Genomic DNA, 10806 nt, shown 5'->3' on the forward strand with positions numbered 1-10806 from the left:
TACAACCATTTTTCTTTTCCAAGGATGGAGCATAGCAATCCAAGTTGAGCTCCTAAGCCAATGCTTCCTCTTGCCCCAACACTAATCATGATCGCATAATCAAGGGCATAAAAAGGTCCTCAACCTATAAGTCGACCTCCACCATGTCCCCCATCTCTTGAACAATATCCTTCAGTATACCAATTGAGACATGAACTTTTGAACCTTGATCCTCAACATCATCCCTTTACATTAGATCCATAGGTTTACTCTCCCTACCACAATCATTGACTGAGATCTCCTTCTTCCACCAAATCTTTTTGAAGAAAACCTTGCAAAAGTCCTTGTTCACATGGTCATAGGCATCGCACCTTGCCCATCTAAATGGGATATTTTTATAATCAATAATCTAGGAATTTTTTACCACCCATTTCAAAATCCACCAACTCATAAAGACCAACATTGACATCTATCTCAACTAGCAATCTTGCCACAAACCTAACCTTGCTAGTCAAAATGTTATCATCAATTAGGGTGTCTTACCAAGCAGATTCTTAATAACTGTAAGGACTTGAACTATCCAAAGCTCCATGTGTAAGGAAGGCAACTTCACCCAAAATGTAGTTTTCTCCGTAAACTCATCTTTATCAACATATAAAGGATGCCATGGCTTTATGGATAGGAAAGAACTATCCATGAACCATGTTCTTTTAAGAATGAACAGAGTTTCTACCTTGGAAATGAATAAGAATCCCAACCAACCAACCAATAAAACATGAAAGGACAAATTGTAACCAAGAATAGGAACCCATCGTTGTTGAATCCAAATTCGAAGATGTTCAAATGTCACCCTTCAACCCATGAATTTTCCTGGCAAATCAAGCATCTTGTTTACACCCATATCTTTGACAGACACCCCTCGACTCTCACCACCTTCCACCACTTCCTCCCCTTCACCTCCTTCATCCATGTATGTCCTTGCGAATGTAATTCCAACTACCCACCTATAAAACCACCATCTCTCACCTCTAAGACCCCCTATTATTTTCATCATCCAACTAAAGAAACAAAAACTCCCAGTATAGAGAATGCTTCGTAGATTTAGGGATTGCTCGTTCCTATACCTCAAAGTTAGATGTCTATAATCTTCACACAGTAGAATTGTCCTCTCCTTCCAAAGAACTTTGTTAATTGTCCTCCAAAGGACCATCTAACTCCTAAAAGCAAACTTGCAAAAAGGCATCACCCTCTAGAACCATAGTAACACCTACAAGATTGCCAATTGAACCACTTACCCTAAATTTGGATTCTACACCATAATGTCCCTCTCTACCCTCAAGGCCCTAGAGAGCCTTTCCACTAACATAGCAATATTGGGGTAATTAGCAAAAATTTCATTTACAAGTAAGGAGTCTTCAGAATAGTCCATAAGATGAAAATATTCCTCCATCCCTCAAACCCTAGCTCCTTCTAACCAATGGACCACAAGACGTTAACCAATGGTCCAAGCAATATGGTTGTCCAGCTTGTGGGGAAAAACTCACCCAATCCATGACACAAACATATGCATAAATGACCTTCTACCAATATGGGGCATAGAAAACTTCAAATGTGGAAGATTTTGCAGACGATGAGTTCGGTAGAATTGTTTGCATGCTTTCTGTGTTGAAAATGTAACTAGTTTTGGCCTTCATAATTGTTGTTGTACTCATTTCAATATGTATCCTATGTAACAAACAAGAGAAGAAAAGAAAAAGTTATTATTATAAAGCATGGGTTTCATGCTCATTATTGATGGTCTTCTAGGTAAAAGCATGTTCTTCATTCTTCTAGGGTTTGTTAGGTCTTAATTTTTGTTGTCATGAGTCAAAGGAGTCAACATGATGTTTTTAAGACCCTTTTGGGCAAAATGTAATTGTAAAAAGAAATATTTTTGAGTCTAGAAACTCCTAGAAACTCCAAAAGTACAAGTCGGCCCTAACAGTTAGAAGTTGGCCTAAAGGAGGGAATTCGGCCCCTTAAAAAGGCTATATAAAGAAGCAGCTCAACCTCATTTAACATACACTCACTCAAGAAGTTCGATCTATCAAGAAAGAGTTCGATCTTTAGCTGGGAAGCAGAAAGAAAAAGGGTGAAGATCTAGAAGACGTAACAAGGATCAAAAATCTTGTTTTTGGACTCTACATCTCTCGCATGTGCGAAGTTCTAGGGTTTCTGGTGCTGGAAAAGGAGGCCAAAGTTGCAGATCCAAGTTGCAAGAGGACGAAGGGCAGAATCATGTAGTTGGAAGGAAAAATACCATACCTTGACCTCGTTGACCTTTGGAAGAGTTGTCTTGATCTAGGAAGGTCTCAAGGGAGGGTAGAATTAGGGTTTCCATAAACACTACAAGGCCAAAATTGCAGGATTGAAGTAGCAGTACGAGTTGCAATATTGAAGTTGGTTGGTGCAGAATCAGGGAAAGACTTGTTGGAGGACTGACTTGGTACTTGGAGAAGGACTTGGTCTAGGGTTTGGGTCTTTGTGGTCTCATTTGAAGCAGATTCTATAAGAAGATAAGAGTTTTTGAGTTTTCCCCTTAGAAGGCCCAGGAGTTTTGCCCTTGGCTTGGAGCCTAATTTTTGTGTCCTTTGTTGTTGTTTCGTTCTTAATATTTGTTTGATGAAAAGGTCTAACTAAAGAACACAAGAAGAATAACTAAGTTCACAAGCAAATATTAAGGTTGAGGAAAATAAGATTTAGAACGCTGCCACTTTCCATTTTCCAACATTCGCACAATTAAATGTGTGAAAAATCTATGCACCTGAAATTTCCCACTTATTAATCCGGTCGATGTGCTTTTTGGGATTGTTTAAAGCATCTCTGTTGTTGTCTAAAATTGAGCAGGGTGTAGTCGACAAACTCGTGGAATAATGCAAAGCAGGGATCATTTCATCGTATTAACCACCAAACAAAACCTAAAATCTAAAAATCGCATTGCAATTAGATTGAAATCCATGGCAGTGTTGGATTTCCTTGTAGTATTTGTTTTCCTTTTGCGGGATTCTTTTCCTCAACACAATATCCATTTCCACCATGTAGGATCTGTTTCCAACAAATCGTGATCCGCGACATGGCCATTTCCTGCACGGATCCAAGCAAATCTGAATTGGATCTGCGGATCTCGGAACCCTTGTGCCAGATCTGGTAAATTAGGTATTTTCCATACATAAACATTGAAACCCTAGCTACCTGCAGAATCCTTGTTTTGTTTGTCTTTAGAAACCCTAGCTTCCTACGGCTGGAGCCTTAAACCCTAGCTCCACCCACCTCCATAATCGCCTGCCTCTGAAATATTTTATAATAGTAAAAGTTAATCATCCTCTTAAGCTTGTACCAAATGCCCAAAAATTGTGTTGTAACTGGTGTCACAAAGGTATTGTATGCTTTTAGAGCATAGTTTTTTTGAATTAATCTTCATATGAATCCCATCAAACTCAGCCAACTCATACTCGGGCACTCTCTGCCACAAGAGTTTGAACCTCGGTCATTAGTGTGGCAAGTCCCCATCTCAACCACCAGACCACAGCCCAATGGGCAGTTTTTTTAGCACAGTTATTCAACCTGTAGTTGCCAAGGCAGGTGACTGTACCTACTCAGCATGCTCAACAGTATACAAATTGCAAGAAAAAACGTTTTGTTGCTAGCTAACTATTGATAAGCATAGCAAGTATTCACTCAGGACACTTAGCATAATTAGTAGCACTTACCAAAACTTGGGAGGATGATAAGTATCGACTGGTCAATGGGAGTCAGAAGAAAAATGAGCTGAGTACTCATCCTATGGCCATACCCCAAATACTCGGAGCTCAGGAGTATGGCAACTATGTTTTAGAGTAACTGCAGGGTGAAAGTACTACAAAATCATTTTCTTTGTCTCCTTGCAGCAAAGCCTACTTGTAGAGAACTAGGGCATTGCCACATGCCATTTAGGTAGGATATTTAAAATGTGAAAGGTCTGAAACCATAAAAGACAAATATGTTTGAATCTAAATATCAACAAATCACAAGATAAATCAGATATTGATAAAAGAAGCATGAAGCAAGATTACAATTCAGAGGACAAAAGTATAACGAGAATAGAACATGTGACCTTTTTAGCTACAAATATCGAAGCATGGCAATTCTTGAACCTTCAACAACAAGGCCAGCCCAATGAAAATTTTGAAAAAAAGGAGAGAACTTTAAGGTCTACTAAAGAAGTGTACAAGAATGAATAATCACAAATTGCCTAACTATGCATATCTCTAAGTACAACGAAAGTCAATTGTTAAACCTTGGAAAACTAATATTAGAAAGTGAAGCTTAAGCTTTCTGGTTTGATCAAATTCACACACATTCAGTGGGCACTTAATTATCGGGTGCCGTGTACAAATGAGGGTGTTGAGCAGTGCTTTAATCATGTTAAAAGAAGATTTGTCTCACAAGAATCTAGTGCCTCATCCTATCATGATTTCATTGCACGCACACAAGGACAATCAAACCTGCTTTGATTACCATCCTTAAAGCTATATGGCTAAACCCAGACTGAAGCACTGTCAAATTTGGCTTGCCCCATGGAAGAAAGAGAAAAAATCTGGATCTGCACTTTGTGTGGTATTATCAGCTAAATGCTCAGAGAGATATGGCTCCAAGGATGAGGAAGACTCAGATGTTAGCTCTGTCGCACATCTAAGTTTTAAAGGAAACAATTTATGTACTCGAGGAAAGAATTTCTGGGCAAACTAAACTTTGCAAGGACTTTAGGGAGAAGGTCAAAGACCTAAGCACAAACAAAAAACTGAAAATGGAGGTATGTTTACAGAGCCTCCAAATGTGCAATTTGGAATTTATGTTGCAGAATCTGTAGGAGCACGTGGTTCATCATGAGTCTAGCTTTGAAAGCAGAGAGGACAAAGAAAAAGACGGGGTATTACATGGTTTGCATTACCTACAGGAGCTCAATTCTGAGTGACCATTAGGAGCGAGCTCGAGATGATGAAGATGAAGGTTGCTCCTGCCAGCACCAGGGGAGTGGAAGCAATGAAGAATGAAGTTAAACCATATTTCAGCTTTACTTGGACCTACTCCCTCTGCTTTCTACTTCATTTTGCTCAACTTGCTACCTCTCCTTATTTGTCATTTTCAAAATGAAGACTGTTTTTGAAACCAGTCAGTCAGCCCAGGCCCCAGATGCTTGGGCATTTTATTAATCTCTTCATGGGGGCATGTTGATGCCTCTAAAATCGCTGCATCAACATCGGAGAAAACCACCCAGTCCGGACCTTAGTACACCTCCTTTTTCGTTTGGTGTCGTGCCTCCGACTCGATGTAATGGGACCAGTTTCCCAGTGATATATGAGTTGATGGGTGATTGGTTTGTAATGTATAGCAAAAGTGATAAGTGCTCTATTCTAAAGTGCAAATATATACAAAGATAACTAATCTATCCTGGGTATTCTTCCAACAATGTGATTCTTTATTGTTTCTATTAACAAATAAACATAAAGATGACTTATTCATAACATAGAAATATGCTTTCATATGATGATTACTTTGTTTAATTAATTAAACAAAGTAATAATTAAAACATTATCGCATTGATCATAATATATCACTGACATATATATTTAAAAGATGACAATTCTGAAACATTCAAAAGTGACAAGTTAAAGAATTGTTTTATAAACATATATATATCAATAATAGCAAAGTTGATAAATGTTAATTCACATAGAGAAATAAAGCAAAAACATAGATAATAATACCGTATGCATTTGGATCTCCTCTGATGTAAATCACATTCAAATTCTGCCTTCTAATTTGGAAATACTTTCATAGTATGCAAAAGTGCAAATCTCATAAAAGCCTTCTTTGTCAAAATTCAGAATTCTAGTCCAGTCTTTTATAAAAAATATACTTCGGAAGTACAGTAGTGCAAGCTCCGATTTCAGTCTTAATACAAAATTGCGGGCCTCTCTAAAAACCACTGTTGATAATATCGGCGATATATCGGCGATATTCGAAAATATCGCGATATTTTCGGCAAAACGATATATCGCCGAGAAAATATCGTGATATTTTCTGTTTTGAAAATATCGCGATATTTTCAAAATATCGGCAAATATCGGAAAATATCGGCAAAATATCGCGATATTTTGAAAATATCGGCAAAATATCGACTATATTTTAAAATTTGAAAAAATTATTTTTTATGCTTGCCGATATTTGCCGATATTTTGCCGATATTTTTGCCGATATTGCCGATAAGATATTTTCTGGACCCTTGCCGATATTTTGCTGATACCGATATTTTCAACACTGCTAAAAACATGAGAGGGTCTTTAAATACTACAAATAACAACAAACTATGAAAGAAAGTTGCTATGCGCTAGTATAACGAAAACACAAATCTGGGATTTATCTTGAAAATAGCAGTGGAGCGGCGATCGAATGGATTCACTATATCGGCTTATCTTCTTTTGATCGCAGTTGACAAATGGCGAGCATTGGCTGGACCTCTGGTGGCTGACTCATCAGGGAGTGTCACTAAGCTGTATATGTGGCATCGGCAAGTTCGGGAATCATGCAGTTGATCGCATCCGTGAAACACTTCATTGCCATTTGCTGACTGTGTGGTTTAACAAGGAAAAACCAGAACGTTTCCCATGTTAGGCTTTGAATTCCTCCGATCAATTTTTCTTTTTGCATCAGCTCTTGTTTCCAATGTTGTTTCAACAATTTTACCTTTGGGAGTTTTCCTAGAGGACAATCTGTAATTAGATTAGATAAATGCAGACTGTTGTTGATTAATTCAATCAAATTATTTGTTGTTGCTCTGCATCTGGATGTAGCTCTCTCAGCTTTCATTAATTGAGACTCCCATTCGGAAAACAAGATTTCCTTATGTGACTCCTGTATCCTTGGCAGATTGGCAGCTTTTCCCTCTTTCAAATCTTACCATGATAGAAAATTAGTTAATCTTTCATCTGCCTTCTCTAATTCAAGCCTTGCATCCAATGATTTTTCAATCATAGATGCTGAAATATCACGTAAGGGGACGGCCAATGATACATTATGACATAGAATATCCAATTGTCGGGACAAAGCCTTGGTCATTTCCAGGGCTTCAGTTCTGAATTCATTTATCTAGGAGTATCCTTTGAAACACTCTATCTGATCTTTCATTTGAGCGATTTGCTCTTCTTTTGATTTCTTCTCTTGCTCGCTCAATAGCTGCAGTTTGCTTAATGCTTGAGACAACTCTTGCTATTTATGGATGGCCTGTTTATCAATCCTCTGCTTTTCATGCTTTATCTGCTCATTTAATTGTTCTTTAAGCTACCTTTGTTCTATCAATTGTTGTTCAAGCTTCTATATTTTTTGTTGTCGTTCCGTCGATTGTGCCTCTAGCTGAATGATTGCCTGGTCTTTTTCCTTCAACAGATGACTAACCTCTGAAGCCTCATCTATTGTCGCTACTGTATATGCTCCATCATACTGAGACAGTGTTGTTAAATCTTCGGAGGGATTTACCTCCTCTCCATACCACGTTCATCATTTCAATCCGAGGAGTCAAAAGAGGACTATGATCAATTTTCCTCTTCTTCCTCTGTCTTTTGACTTTAACCCTATGCTTAAGACTGTAGAAGACATCCAGTGGTGGTATTTCTTCTATTTGCAGTACAATCTCCTCAGTGGGATTTTCAAGGATAATCTTTGTCTTTCTGAAGCTTGGGTGGGCCGCTTGTTCCTACAATCGAAACTATGTCAACTACTGATTTCTGCGCTGTAGACACTTCTGGTGTAGTGAACCCTTGGGTTTTCTCGGGATTACTAATGATTGAATCAAATTGTTCCCATTCCTTGATTAACTTGGGATCAATATTAATATCTGTATCAAGGGGTTCACTAGCTGTTACCTGCTTCTACTCCTTTTCTATTGTTTTCTCCTTCTCAGGAATCTTTTCAATTTCGGGAGCATTCTCAGTAATTTTCTCCTCAATGTAGCCTTGAGGTTGTACCATAGAGGTCGTATTTAACAAGTCTAGAGGTAGGGTTTCCAATCTCTGCACCCTGAGCCTATAGAATTCCTCTAGTCCTTCTGCTCCCAATTTGATCTTGGCCATATGTTTGACCCGAGAAAATATTTCTGCTGAAACAAACAAGTCGTCGTAGCTATCCTCCTCATGATCAAATCTGGCGATTTTAGCCTGAGAGGTAACATTGTAGGCAACCTTTCTAGGATCGTACTGCCTTTTTGGGATAGTTGCAAGTTTTAACAACTTTATTTTCTCGGCCTCCTTCTCTGCATGTTTAAAATCATGCAAGGTAAAAGCACCACATCGAAGGGGAAATGTCAGCCACATGTGCTTTTTAGAATCCCTAAGGGTCCTTGACATCCCTTCAACTATTATTTGATGTGCTAGTTCCCTGGCCAGTAGTTTATCAGGGATGTACAGAGGAAGAACATGAGGGTTGGCAAGGCTGCCGAAAATTCTTATATAGGTGAATCTTTCTTCTCCAAACCAACTGCCAATTGCAGTTAGGTCGACTGATGCTTCCTCGGATAACCTAGGAGCAGGCTTATTGAATATGGCATAATACATGGGAAGAATAAAACCATGACAAATTCTATACAGATGGTTCTTATAATGGGCTTTCCATAGCTCCTTATGATAGATGTGAATGGGATTGGGATCCTACGGAGTCCATTTCCATCCAAGAATGGGGTATTCAGAATTAAAACAGATAGTGTCCATGATATAGGCACTCATGTAAAAAGGAGGTATTACCCGGGTAGACACAAACCTATTTTTTCTATATTCAAGTATCTCGGTGGCCATTTTATCAAACAAAATGTTTTCCCAGTCCATGATATAGCCATTAATTGCAGCCTCCATTAATGGGACCATATCTATAGAGAATTTAGCAGAATCATGGACTCCGAAGAGTCTGCACATCATTGCACCAGCATAACAATAAGGAGAAGCCAATGAATCTACAGAGTACATACCCGATGTCTCGTGCTTGTGTTTGGTCGGAAAATGTCTCCATTGTCTGATAGGGTCAGATTCAATGTCGTTCTCCTTGGCAAAAGCCTCCAAAAATGCTTTGTTATATCGCTTCTCCGGCTGAGGTAAATGGTACATTTGTCTAAGATCCTCTGCTCTAAACGACCCGAACACTTTTCCATCAGCTGTAGAGAATGTCCTGTCTGTGGTCGCAATGCTTTCAACAATCCACCTGACCACATCATTATAGGGCAAAACCTTGGCACGCGCTGCTATTCTATGTAGATATGAGCAGGCCAATTCCTTAAGGGTATTCTCTGATTTGCTCGTGGAATCTGTTGTTGCTTCTTCTTTGAGTTCTTCAGGCTCTTCTGCTTCTAGCAAATTGTAGATACTCTCCCAAGATGCTTTGCCTAAACCGAGGCAGGTAGTATCAGATATCAATCCTTTCTTATTTGGTTCATCTTTGGCTACGACAGGGGCCTTGGGTTTCTTCACCTTCTTTCCCATTTTCTCTGGATTCATCAGCTCAAAGTAGCTCTGCACAGACAATGAAAAACGTAACAGAGAAATATACCCACTCAAAGCTAATATGAAATGAAAAGAGTTATGGTAATTCACGCATGATAAACCAAATGTAATTAAGTATTACCACGGGTGAAATCCTCGAAGGATTCACCCTTAACTGCAAAATTAATGACCTCCATAACCGCCAATCGTAGTTAATAAATGTAATAATTATCCATCGCATCGCACATATGCTTGATGGTCCTTTAAAACGTATCTTTTGATCTTCCCGATCAGCGATCAGCGATAAATCGCAAATCGCAATTGTGAGGTTCATCAATCAGGCTTAACATTTTGAGCTAATAGCCCCGATTGTGATAAAGGTAAGGAATATAATAAGGCGGAGGGATAATTAGCAGACCGTTTGATTTATTGCTTTTTCGTTTATTATTCCTTTTAAGATTTACGCCTGCTAATAATACCTTTTGACGCGCACCTTACTTTATGATATCGCAATCGGGGAATTCGAAAGGGCTTTCACTATGTGTCATGTGATATGTGCGATCACCGATTGCGATTACGTTATCGGATCGGAGGTTTAGTATAGACCATTTGGGATGCATCCTTGTTTAATTTTGCGATATGCGATCTCCGATCGCATTATCGCATCGGAGATTTGCTTATGAGGGCTTCTCAAAGAAGGATATATCATATTATATTACATTTTAACAAAAGGTTTCGGATATTAGTTGTATCGGGTCGGACCTTTTGAAAGGATTTCTATGTGTTATATAATTAAATCCAGGCATGCGATTATTATTGAATCATTGAATTTAACTAAGTCTTAAAAAAGGGACCCATTTCTATTTGAAGTTTTTGATAAAAATTTAGAAATGGGGGGGTTGTTGTACAGCACAACAGGCCATTGTAATGCAGACTAATTTAGTATACTAAATGATTATCTGCAATTTATGCACTGTTTTGATTTCATGATGGTTTTGTCATGTGGGAAAATTTTGATTTTCAGATTAAGAAGGTACGCAAAATCAGAAAATATGTGGGCACCAGATATAGCTGCAGTCCCCTCTTTGTGCCCTTCTGTAAAGTAATATAAAAATCTATGTAAATTGTTAGAAGTATGAGATGCCTAAATATATATAGAAATATATATATATATATATATATATATATTTCCTGGATCATATAAGTACAGGAATGGAATCATTGGATTGCACTGACTACCACAAAGTATACCCCGAGGACTCAGTCATTTGGGCACCTTCAGACA

The sequence above is a fragment of the Pinus tabuliformis genome, chromosome 8 (assembly GCF_031772625.1).
Source record: "Pinus tabuliformis cultivar Carrire ecotype Pingquan chromosome 8, CPIR1, whole genome shotgun sequence".
In the NCBI taxonomy this organism is placed as follows: Eukaryota; Viridiplantae; Streptophyta; class Pinopsida; order Pinales; family Pinaceae; genus Pinus; species Pinus tabuliformis.